General features: G+C 43.6%; 1 pseudogene; it reads left to right on the top strand.

The window, feature by feature from the left end:
- Window positions 1-9252: 9252 nt before the first annotated feature.
- Window positions 9253-9629, top strand: LOC110304543 (elongin-B pseudogene; annotated as a pseudogene).
- The last annotated feature ends 2644 nt before the right edge of the window (window positions 9630-12273 follow it).

Below are 12273 nucleotides of genomic sequence, written 5' to 3'. Positions count from 1 at the left end.
TAATGCTGGTCTTTGCCCCATCTTATGCATATTGCAGAGGGCTGAGGCCTTCTGGATTATTTCTACGAATAAACTAAACAGATTCTAGGAACACCTACCCTATAATCCCTTTCCAAATGCCCTTGCTTACCACAGTTAAGATATCTGACAGTTTGATTTTTTCTTAAGACTTTTAGAATTTACTATCAGATTAGCATCATAAATGTGAGATCCAATATCTCTAATCTATTCTTCTATTGGTGCTGATGGTGCCTTTAAAGGTCTAGTCATCCTTTTGCATTCTGAACTAGCATTTTCAAAAGCCAAGGATTCAGTTAACATTTTTCTGATTTCTGAATCTGATATGATTCTCTTTACAACTGAAGTCAATCTTTGCAAAAACCAGGGAAGGCTGCTTTGGGGCCTTGTGTATTTTAAGGAAAGGACTCACACCTTTCTTGGTTCTTCAACCTCATCTCAAGCATTAAAAGCTGCTAAATGACATAGTATCAAAGTGTGATCATCAAATTCAAGCTGCCTTTCTAACTCATCATTGAGACCTTCCCCTACCAAGTAACCTTGGTACTGATATTGAGAAATATCAATGCCTCTCACCTGATCTTGTCGTTCCTTGGCCCCTAGCTTCCTCTACCACGTTCACCATTGTAACGGAGGACCGGCTTCCAACACTGCTGTTGCCAATCTTTTCAGTCTTGGGGAACAATTGTGTTCTGAGTTGCCCAGGAATGAATATCTGCTTCACATAGGGTGAATGGAAACCATAGGGAACAATCTGTTCCTTAAGTCTCCTCAAATCCAATAGGATTCCATTCATATTTTTTGCTAACCTTGGAGGTACCTACTGTTTTCTCTATGTATTTTATATAGTAACTGATAAACTGAGGTTTTTTTTTGTTGTTGTTGTTCTTGTTGTTTTGGGTTTTTCGAGACAGGGTTTCTCTATGCAGCCCTGGCTGTCCTGGAACTCACTTGGTAGACCAGGCTGGCCTCGAACTCAGAAATCTGCCTGCCTCTGCCTCCCGAATACTGGGATTAAAGGCGTGTGCCACCAAGCCAGGCTGGCTTCTGCTTCTATTTTTTTTTTTTTTTAAGATTTATTTATTTATTATATGTAAGTACACTGTAGCTGTATTCAGACACTCCAGAAGAGGGAGTCAGATCTCATTACGGATGGTTGTGAGCCACCATGTGGTTGCTGGGATTTGAACTCAGACCTTCGGAAGAGCAGACGGGTGCTCTTACCTGCTGAGCCATCTCACCCAGCCCCCCTATTTTTAAGCTATCTAGAGGAGTACCTTGCAGGGTCCTAAAGGTTTCTTTTATGGTACCTCCCTTTCTTAAGTCTCTCCTTGAGGACTTCCCAGGTGACTTACCAGATCTGATGGCTTCTCAGGTTGTCCTCAGCAGGAGTGATCTCTCAGTGTCCCTGGGGCCCCTACCACAAGTTGGAGAGCCAAAACGTTATTTGAAAACCAAAAACCCCAGCCATTCAAGTTATACTCAGGGGCCAGATGCTGGGGTAAAAGCCTGTTAGCTCAGAGAGGCAGAGAAAGCACCCAGCTGACCTTCCAACACAACTCACTTCCCAGAAGGAAACAGCTCCTATCTGCTTCCCCAGGCTGTCTTAAATACCCTTCGACTCAAAGCCTCTCCTTTCTGTTCACTTCTGTTCAATCCCTGTCAGCTGGTTTCTTGCTCTGCCTCTTGACCTAGGTTTGATTTTCTTTAGCTCTTGGATTAAATGTGTGTGCTAGGTCTAAGCCAAAATGAGAAACAGGGTTTTTCAATTCATACAATGTGATACTGAGAGAGCAAGGCACTTCTACCACCAGCCAGCAATAAATAACAAGGCACCTGCTCTCCTCACCCCTCATGTTCAGTGTGCTCAGCCCTGGTTCCTGAATATTCACTTTGCCTTTAGATATTTGCTTTTTCCTTGTTCCCTTTTCTTTTTTTTTAATATTTATTTATTTTATGTATATGAGTACACCATTGCTGTCTTCAGACACACAAGAAGAAGGCACCAGACCCCATTACAGATGGTTGTGAGCCACTATGTGGTTGCTGGGAATTGAACTCAGGACCTCTGGAAGAGCAGTCGGTGAGCTTAACCACTGGACCATCTCTCCAGCCCTATTTGCTGTTTCTTTTTTCTTTCTTTCTTTTTTTTTTTTTTTTTTTTTTTTTTTTTGAGACAGGGTTTCTCTGTATAGCCCTGGCTGTCCTGGAACTCAATTGGTAGATCAGGCTGGCTTCGAACTAGGAAATCTGCCTGCCTCTGCCTCCCGAATGCTGGGATTAAAGGCGTGCACCTCCACGCCCGGCTCTTTGCCTTTTCTTTATCAAGTAGTAGGTGGGGGAATGTCTCTCAGTGGTGTGGTGCTCCCTGGTGTGTACAGGGCCCCTTGTTCACTCTCTAGCACTGCAAAATAAGTAAATAGCATTGTCGAAATCATTGCACAGGAGATTAGGCAGGTATCTTAACATCTATGCCAGACACACAGGTAGAATGCACACACATTCACACACTCACACATGAATGCACATAAAATAAATCTAAAAATCACTTCTTTGTGTGTGGGTGGTCATAATGTTGTGAAGTGGAAATTTCTGGTTTTGGTTTTTTTTTTTTTTTGGAAAGTCAGTTAAGTCAAATGATGGTCTGTTGGGGCGCACATCTGAAGAGATATTTTCCTGAAGCAGGCACAGGTGATGGGATGTTTTGTTGGTGCAGTTATGAGCCACCGCCATGTGGGTACAGAGACTCAAACTTGTGTCCTCTGGAAGACCAAGGCATTCTTTCTTTCCTCTGTGCCCCAGTAAACCGTCACTTGACATAACAACTGACTTTCCAAACAAACCAGAGGTTTGCACTCTCCTACGTTCTTCCTGGCCTCTGCAGAGCTCTTGGGGCTGCTTCCAGGAATTTGGTAAAAAGGTTTAGATACAGGTTTAGATACCAGGTAGTAGACTTAGGCAAGAATTTGACCTTGAGCTGGGACCAGGGAGATGGCTCAAGATGAATACAGCTGAGGAATGTGTGGTTTTTGTATCTTGATCTTCTTGTCTCTTTAAGACACTGAATAGGGTAATCATGTGACCTTTCTTTATTGCCTTGTTTGTTCCTGGACCACTTTGTCTTGACCTAGAACTGGCCTATACTTTTCATTTAAAGAGAAAGGTACTGAAACAGACACTTTTCGATAAAAATTTGGAAAAAATAACCCCGCCCCAGCACTGGCTCTGGTCATGTTACTATGCTGTCTAACGGTCTCTCTTCTTTTAAATCCTCCCTCCTTCCCTCCAGACCCTGCTGACCGTCTGAGCTGGCTAAGTCAGATGATGCCTCAACCTAATGAAATATTTACTCCTTATTCCAAACAGCAATTAAATTGGTTAATGCAGAATGCTGATATTTGGCCCATTCCATGTGCTAACATTTCAGGGACAATTGATAATTGTTGCGGCCCGCCCGCGGTCCACAACACGAACGGTTCAACTGAAAATGGCAGTTCAGGCTGAAAAGAGAGGAAACTAGACGGGGCGGAAGAAAAGAATGAAGCCAGGACAACAAGTTCTGATCGAGGCTCAATTTAATATTTCCAGACACCCAGTTTATAAAGGAAGGGGGAGGGAACCCAACTTCCCGCCAAGTAACTCAGGGCCCAGTAGCAGGACGAACACGTGTGTGACTCCAGGCAGCAAAGGCAGGTTCCAGCAGTGGGCGTGGCAGGACGAATGAGCCGGTAGCTCCACCCTTGAGCAGGCAGGTTCCAGGCTGGGGGGAAGGGAGGCCACATTTCCCCCCATTAGATAACAAAACAAAAATAAAAAAAGGAGGTGGCCTGTGGCAGAAAAATTATCTATGTTCAATAGTTCTACCTGAGTTCCTAGGGCTAAAGAAAAAACTTGTTTCCGTGGGATTCTCTAACTTTTCTAATGGTAAACTGTATCTGGCTAAGACTGTCTTTAAAGCACTGACTGAATAGCAGTGCTGGGCTGTAGGCTCTGACTTTATAATGCTAATTAGTGCTGAATAGGTAGCTACCTGTTTACATTTTAAGTAGGGCGTTGGAACCCTGGCTGAGTTTAACTAAACGATTTTTGGAATAACACTGAGCTGATAATTATCCACAATTTTGGGTGAAAGGCAGGGGGACAGGGAGAAGGGGTTAAGACTGGCTGGCTCCTAGTACAAGGCCAATTGGCTTTTTTATTTTTTGGGTGGGAGGCAGTGAAGGGCCTGCTCTTACAACAGCAAGGTCTCCAATCTCTCGCCCCCCTATTAATTAAGTTTAAATAGGCAATGCTTAACAGAGGTGATCAAATGATTTTTTTCATTTTTAGATGAGTGGGCCTTTAACCTTGACTTGGGTGGACATTGACCTGATTTCTCCCGTGAGCATTGTAGCAACTCACATCTGTGGCTCTTGGTATCTTTTGGGGAGGGGAGGCAGAGCCTTAAGTATTTTTGGTTTTTAGCTGGAATCGGATACCAACCTCCTTCAAATCAGGTGTGTCGCACAGGGAACTCAGAAACGGTCAAGCTGGACCTTCCCTTCGCAGTAATCTCCTGCGCCAAGCGGTACCCATACCGTATTCATATGATTATGAATCAGTAGCGCAATTCTGAGTTATTGCGAGGTCTCTATATGAGACTTGTCAACCTCAGATTTAGCAAGGCCAAGATAAGAATTATGTCAGTATTAACACCATTAATTTTGGTTAAAATAAGAGCTGAAAGTCTTTTCTCTTCATCCCTGTTATTCCCAGTAGCCTGAGGAACTAAGGACACCTTGCAGTAACAGCAAGGGTGAAAAGCCAGAGGCCAGCTAAGGGACTAAGCCTATATCTATCAAAATAAGAACTAATCTTGGGCTGGTGAGATGGCTCAGTGGGTAAGAGCACCCGACTGCTCTTCCAGAGGTCCAGAGTTCAAATCCCAGCAACCACATGGTGGCAAACAACCATCCGTAATGAGATCTGGCGCCCTCTTCTGGAGTGTCTGAGGACAGCTACAGTGTACTTAAATATAATAAATAAATAAATCTTTAAAAAAAAAAAAAAGAACTAATCTTTGTAACTATATATGAAATTTTTACTTTCCTAGCTCTCCTGTTAAATCTAAATCCTATCTTAGACTGAAAAGCCACATGCTGGGATGTCCCTGGAAGGGAGATTAGCAATACCACCTGTTTGCTCGTAGGGGCGGAGAACCGGAGAATGTAGATTGACCTGCTTGAGAGAAGGAAGAATTCTAAACAATGAGAGTGTAGCAATGTAAATTTTCTGTTCGGAGAAGTCAAGGTACTTTATTTAGATGCAAATTGTAAAGCTAAAGCTAGTCTCCGGCCTCCTGTAGGGGATTTGGCTCAGAGGAAAACAGTGTTTTTTGAGAGCTTCCACTCCCAGCACAAGAGGAATTTTAGTCTTTAGAATGATACTTACGAGAAGAGACAGAATCTGTGTTTACCTGACGAATTAATCTCTCTGGTAGCCACCGTGCTTCATCTTCATCTCGTGAAAAAACACAAACCGAGCCTCTTCCCCAGATTAGAACTGGATCTGGACCCTTCCATTTATTAGTCAGGGCATCTTTCCATTTTACCAATGCATAAGAATTAGAAGTAACTGGGTGTCAGTGGCGTTCCGCTGCAGACTGACCTTTAATGTCAGTTTGCAAAAAGTTTACGACAAATAAGGTAAAGGCAAGGTGAGCCTTTGGTGACCTTGGGGGATATAGATGCCCCTCTTTTGTTTTAAAAAGCCAATTTTTTAAGGTGCTATGAGCACGTTTCTTTTTGTTTTGTTATCTAATGGGGGGAAATGTGGCCTCCCTTTCCCCCAGCCTGGAACCTGCCTGCTCAAGGGTGGAGCTACCGGCTCATTCGTCCTGCCACGCCCACTGCTGGAACCTGCCTTTGCTGCCTGGAGTCACACACGTGTTCGTCCTGCTACTGGGCCCTGAGTTACTTGGCGGGAAATTGGGTTCCCTCGCCCTTCCTTTATTAACTGAGTGTCTGGAATTAATAAAATTGAGTCTTGATCAGAATGTTTGTTGTCTTGACTCCATTGTTTCTTCCGCCCCGTCTAGTTTCCTCTCTTTCAGCCTGAACTGCCATTTTCAGTTGAACCGTTCGTGTTGTGGACCGCGGGCGGGCCGCAACAGATAATCATTTTCCAAAAGACAAGTTACAATTTGCCTCTGTGGATGCATCTCCTGTAAATTTGCCCATGCATCCCATAGAGAATAAACTTGCTGTATTTACAGGTGGCTCATCTAATGGGAAGGCAGCATATATAATTGGAGCACATGTTTATTCTCTTGAGTCCTCTGCACTCAGCACAAATAATTGAATTAATGTTGTAACTACTATTTTTGAAATGCTCAACAATCCAGCTTTAATATGTTTACTTATAGCCATGGTTTGCAATTGCTTGAAACTGTTCCTTTTGTACTTACCACTGCTAATTCTTTAACAGGAGAAGCAACTGAAAATGTAATTAGTCATTGCCTGATTGATCACACTGTGAACCCTGAGCATGTGAACTGAAAAATTCTCAGGCTGGTAAGATGGCTCAGTGGTTAAGAGCACTTCCAGAGGTCTTCCAGGTCCAGAGGTCCTGAGTTCAATTCCCAGCAACCACAGGGTAGCTCACAACATCTGTAATGGGATCTGATTATTCTTCTTCTTTCTCCTTCTTCTTCTTCTTTCTTCTTCTTTTCTTCTTTCTTCTTCTTCTTTTCTTCTTCTTCTTCTTCTTTTCTTCTTTCTTCTTCTTCTTTCTTCTTCTTTTCTTCTTTCTTCTTCTTTTCTTCTTCTTTTCTTCTTTCTTCTTCTTCTTTCTTCTTCTTTTCTTCTTTCTTCTTCTTTTCTTCTTTCTTCTTTTCTTCCTTCTTCTTCTTTTCTTCCTTCTTCTTTCTTCCTTCTTCTTCTTCTTCTTCTTCTTCTTCTTCTTCTTCTTCTTCTTCTTCTTCTTCTTCTTCTTCTTCTATTTTTTTTGGTTTTTCGAGACAGGGTTTCTCTGTATAGCCCTGGCTGTCCTGGAACTCACTCTGTAGACCAGGCTGGCCTTGAACTCATACATCCACCTGCCTCTGCCTCCCAAGTGCTGGGATTAAAGGGGTGCGCCACCACACCCGGCCTGATACGTTCTTCTAGTGTGTGGCTGAAGACAGCAGCAGTGTACTCATATAAATAGGAAAAATAAATAAATCTTTTTTAAAAAACCCTGTTTCTCATTGTGGCTCAAACCTATCACACACTTTAATCCAAGAGCTAAAGAAAGTCAACCCAAGGTCAAGAGGCAGAGCAAGAAACCAGCTGACAGCCAGGCATGAACAGAAGTGAACAGATAGGAGGGGCTTTGAGTCGAAGGTATTTAAGACAGCCTGGGGAGGCAGATAGGAGCTGTTTCCTTCTGGGAAGTGAGTTGAGTTGGAAGGTCAGCAGGGTGCTTTCTCTGCCTCTCTGAGCTGGCAGGCTTTTACCCCAGCATCTGGCCCCTGAGTATAACTGAATGGCTGGGATTTTTGGTTTTCAAATAACATTTTGGCTCTCTGACTTGTGGTAGGGGCCCCAGGGACACTGAGTGATCACTCCCGCTGAGGACAACCTACCTGAGAAGCCATCAGATCTGGTAAGTCACCTGGGAAGTCCTCAAGGAGAGACTTAGGGGTGGGAGGTATAAAAGAAAGCTTTAGGCTGGGCAGTGGTGGTGCCCAGCACTTTAATCCCAGCACTTGGGAGACAGAGGCAGGCAGATTTCTGAGTTTGAGGACAGCCAGGGTTACACTGAGAAACCCTGTCTCGAAAAAGCAAAAAAAAAAAAAAAGAAAGAAAGAAAAAAGAAGACTTTAGACTTTAGGACCCAGCCCAGTGTTACTTGAGAAGGCTTAGAAAGCTAACTAAGCTCCGCTTGGCTCAAAACAAGTTATCATTATTAGCATTTTGGTATTTCATACTTTATTATTTTTAAAGGATTTATTTATTATATGTAAGTACACTGTAGCTGTCTTCAGACACTCCAGATTTCGTTACGAATGGTTGTGAGCCACCATGTGGTTGCTGGACCTTTGGAAGAACAGTCCATGCTCTCAACTGCTGAGCCATTTCTCCAGCCCCTTATACTATATTCTTAATAGCCATCATGGCTTTCTGTACCTGCTCAAAAAAACACTGGATTGATAAGATCCAAGCATAAGCAGGAAAATTAGACTGAAAAGGAGAATAAGAAAAATACTTGGACACAGACTCAGAAATTTAGAAAAGCCTTAGAAAGACCTAGGAAAAACAGTCAGACACAGATTGAGGAATTTAGGAGAGAACTTGCCACTCTGCCAGCCACATGATGAAACTGAAAGGGGCTGGTTCAAGGTTATTAGAAAACCAACCTCAGCCAGGCGTGGTGGTGCACGCTTTTAATCCCAGCACTCTGGAGGCAGAGGCAGGAGGATTTCTGAGTTCGAGGCCAGCCTAGTCTACAAAGTGAGTTCCAGGACAGCCAGGGCTACACAGAGAAAAACCAACAAAACAAAACAACAAACAACAACAACAACAACAAAAGATTTAGAAAGGATGCTTGAATTTGATGACACACTTTTATGCTATGTCATTTAGCAGCTTTTAATGCTTGAGATGAGGTTGAAGAACCAGAAAGGTGTGAGTCCTTTCCTTAAAATACACAAGGCCCCAAAGCAGCCTTCCCTGGTTTTTGCAAAGATTGACTTCAGTTGTAAAGAGAATCATATCAGATTCAGAAATCAGAAAAATATTAACTGAATCCTTGGCTTTTGAAAATGCTAGTTCAGAATGCAAAAGGATGACTAGACCTTTAAAGGTACCATCAGCACCAATAGAAGAATAGATTAGAGATATTGGATCTCACATTTATGATGCTAATCTGATAGTAAATTCTAAAAGTCTTAAGAAAAAATCAAACTGTCAGATGTCTTAACTGTGGTAAGCAAGGACATTTGGAAAGGGATTATAGGGTAGGTGTTCCTAGAATCTGTTTAGTTTATTCGTAGAAATAATCCAGAAGGCCTCAGCCCTCTGCAATATGCATAAGATGGGGCAAAGACCAGCATTAGACTAATGAATTCAGATTAACAACACCCTAAGAGGCCTCCTGCAGGTGCAGATATCCAATTGAATCCAGCCATTCCTTGTCAGAGTCAGAGAAACTCAGCCCCAGAGCAATGAAAAGACTTAATGCCTGTTGTTGACACTTCTCAGTCCAGTGAGGTGCATGGAGCCAGAAACAGACACAGGGTTGTTTGTGTTTCTTGTGATCCGGCACAAGAAGACCACCATCTTCACTGATGCCAAGGAGTCAAGCACAGTGTGGGAGCTCAAGCGCATCATTGAGGGCATCATGAAGAGGCCTCCTGAGGAGCAGCTGCTGTTCAAGGACAACCAGCTCCTTGATGAGAATAAAACTCTGAGGGAATGTGGCTTCACTTTTCAGGTAGCAAGGCCAGAGACCCCAGCCACAGTGGGCCTGGCCTTCAGAACAGGAGATGTCTTTGAAGGCCTGGAGATCCACCCCTAATCTTTTTTCCTCCACCTCTTCCAGACGTGAGGAAGGATTCTGGAAACAGTGCTAAGGAACAAGATGTGCAGTGAGGGCCCCACGGCCAACTCCTAGAGACCTAGAGACCCATTTTCTAGTTAAAAATAAATAAATTGGCTGTCTTTTTAAATAAAAAAAAAGCCCAAAAACCTCATAACTGCTTTTGTGTCATACTGCCCTCTCAGCTGGAGGTGTCCAGCAGCCAGCAGCATGCCATCCCTGAGGAGAAGGAACAAAGCCAGAACAGGGAGTCCATAGGGGATGATTGCCTTCGGGATGATAGGGCCTGCTACAGGCAGGACTGGTCGGGAACAGCAGGGTCTGGAGTGAATGGTGTGGTTCCGAGTGTCTTCTCTGGGTACCCAGGCACTGCTGTTGTACCACCTGGAGAGGATGTCGGGAATGGGGTGTCTGTTTGCCAGCCAGGAAGAGGGAAGCAGAGGGTGAGAAGAGCAGGGTTGGGTCTGATTGGGAGCCAGTGCCCAGTACAGGAGCAGTGGGAGAAAAGCCTTATGTATGTCCCATAGGTGACAGTCCTTCCTCAAGGTGATCTTTAATGAAGTTCTCAGTCATTGCTTGTTAATACTGCTTTTGGAGGGGGTAGGGGATGGATGTGGGCACATACTGTATTGGGGCCAGCTGGGGATTATATATCTCTTGGGGGGAGGGAGTGAGAATACCTAGGAAGGCTAAGGCCATCTGGAGATCTCAGTGTGGAGAAGAACTGGTGCTTGCTAAGGGACTGAGTGCCTGCTGGTGTCCTCTCCCTTGGGTGTCTTGGATTTGTGTTGCAGAGCAGGTATAGAGACAAGTTGGAAGTGGCTCTGTTCTTGCAGTTCTCAAATCTCAGGTTCCAAGGGTTTGAGCTCACTCAGCTTGACAGTTCTTATGCCTCTTGGCTATCTTGGTCCCACATTCCCTACACTCTGGATGTGTTTAAGGTCAGAGCAGTTTCAGTACATGAGCAGAAAAATTCAAATTCAGGAGAAACTAGAAAACATATATTTTGGCAAACTGCTATAAATGGTCAGAGACCTGAGCAGTAAATACAAACCAAAGGAGCTGAGATGGCATGTTGAAGAGATGCAGGGGCAGATGTAACAATCTCACCCAAACCTTGGCCTCTAGCTTGGCCTCTTCAGGAGGAAATTGCTTAGCTTTTAGGGACTGGAACTTTATCTCAGCTAAAAAAATGTGCAAAATGGGTCATGTGTATGGGGCCTAAGGGGAAATAGGTAGCTTAAAGCCATGTGTGGCTAATAGAGCCATGAATTTGTGCAGATTTGTTGCATCTGTGGAAAACAAAGATGAACATTCCTCCAATGTTAGAAACTTCTTGTTTCTTTGAAAAGTTATGTGTAATGGTTTGGTGAGGGTTCAGAGGTGGAAGGATGTCTTGACAAACGTGAAAGAATGTTTTCTTTAAGCAGACCCGGGTGAAATGATGCTTTTCGGTACAGCAGACACATGAAATGACCTGTGGTGAAGGGGTATAAATAATGGCCCCACAGACAGTGGGAGATGAGCACTGAGCATTGGTTTGTTTTGCTAGCTAGTCTTCACTCCATCATGCATACATTGGTTTGCCTTACCTGGAGTGGTTGTGCTCTACCTGTAGTCACACTGCCATTGAGAGAAACTGTCCCAAGACCTGCTTGTGAGGAGGGCTGGAGAGATGGCTCAGCTGTTAAGAGCACTGATGACTCTTCCAGAGGTCCCCTGTTCAATTCCTAACAACCACATGGTGGCTTACAACTCTCTGTAATGGATTCTGAGGCCCTCTTTTGGTGTGTCTGAAGGACAACAGTGTACTCACATATATTAAATAAATAAAAATCTTTCTTTAAAAAAAAGGGGCGGGGGGGGGGAGCTGGAGGAGGTGACATCAGCATTCTGTAGGCAGTGGCAAGCAGATCAATGAGTTCCAAGCCAACCTGGTGTACAAGAATTCTAGGACAGCCCCGGGCTAAACACAGAAACCCTGTCTTAACAAATAAAGAAATGTCATTAAAAACTTAAAAAAAAATAATTTTAACTGCATTTTTTTTTGTAGGGGGATGTGCAAGCTATGACACACTTGGTAGTCAGAGGACAGCTTGCTGGCTCTGAATTTCTCCTACCATGGGAATCCCAGGGACCTTCCTCAGGTTGTCCTGCTTGGCAGCCACCATCCTTAACCTTGGAGCCATCTCCCCAGCCCCAAAGCTCTTTGTTTTTAACAGGATGAAAGAAGAACCTGTGCTTTTGGTTTCTAGGGTGATAAAAATACTTCTTTTAAATTTATTTTTTTTAATTCTATGTTCCTTAGAGTTTCGCCTGCAATTATTTCTGTGTGAAGGAGTCGGATCCTCTAGACCTGGTGTTACAGACCCTCTCGAGCAGCCAGGTGTGTGCTGGAAGTTGCATCTGCGGCTTAACTCCTGAGCCATCTCTATATCCCCCTAAGATACTTAAAAAATAAACCTTTAATATTAGCATTTAAATTGGAGTGTAAGGAATTCCTGATAGTCAAACACATAAAGCCTTCCATATTATCTATGCATCTGAAGAATTTCTCAGAAGTTTACATCTATAAATACAAACAAAATTCTCCCAAACTACTATGGGTCAGTATCCCCTTTAGTGAGGTTCAACTCTGGGTACCTGGATTAAATATCCTCACACAAGAGATTGTCCATGGGCTGGAGAGATGGCTCA

This window comes from Mus caroli, unplaced genomic scaffold (assembly GCF_978045245.1).
Source record: "Mus caroli unplaced genomic scaffold, Mus_caroli_1 scaffold_13, whole genome shotgun sequence".
Classification (NCBI taxonomy): Eukaryota; Metazoa; Chordata; class Mammalia; order Rodentia; family Muridae; genus Mus; species Mus caroli.
This window is presented reverse-complemented; position numbering and strand designations above follow the sequence as displayed.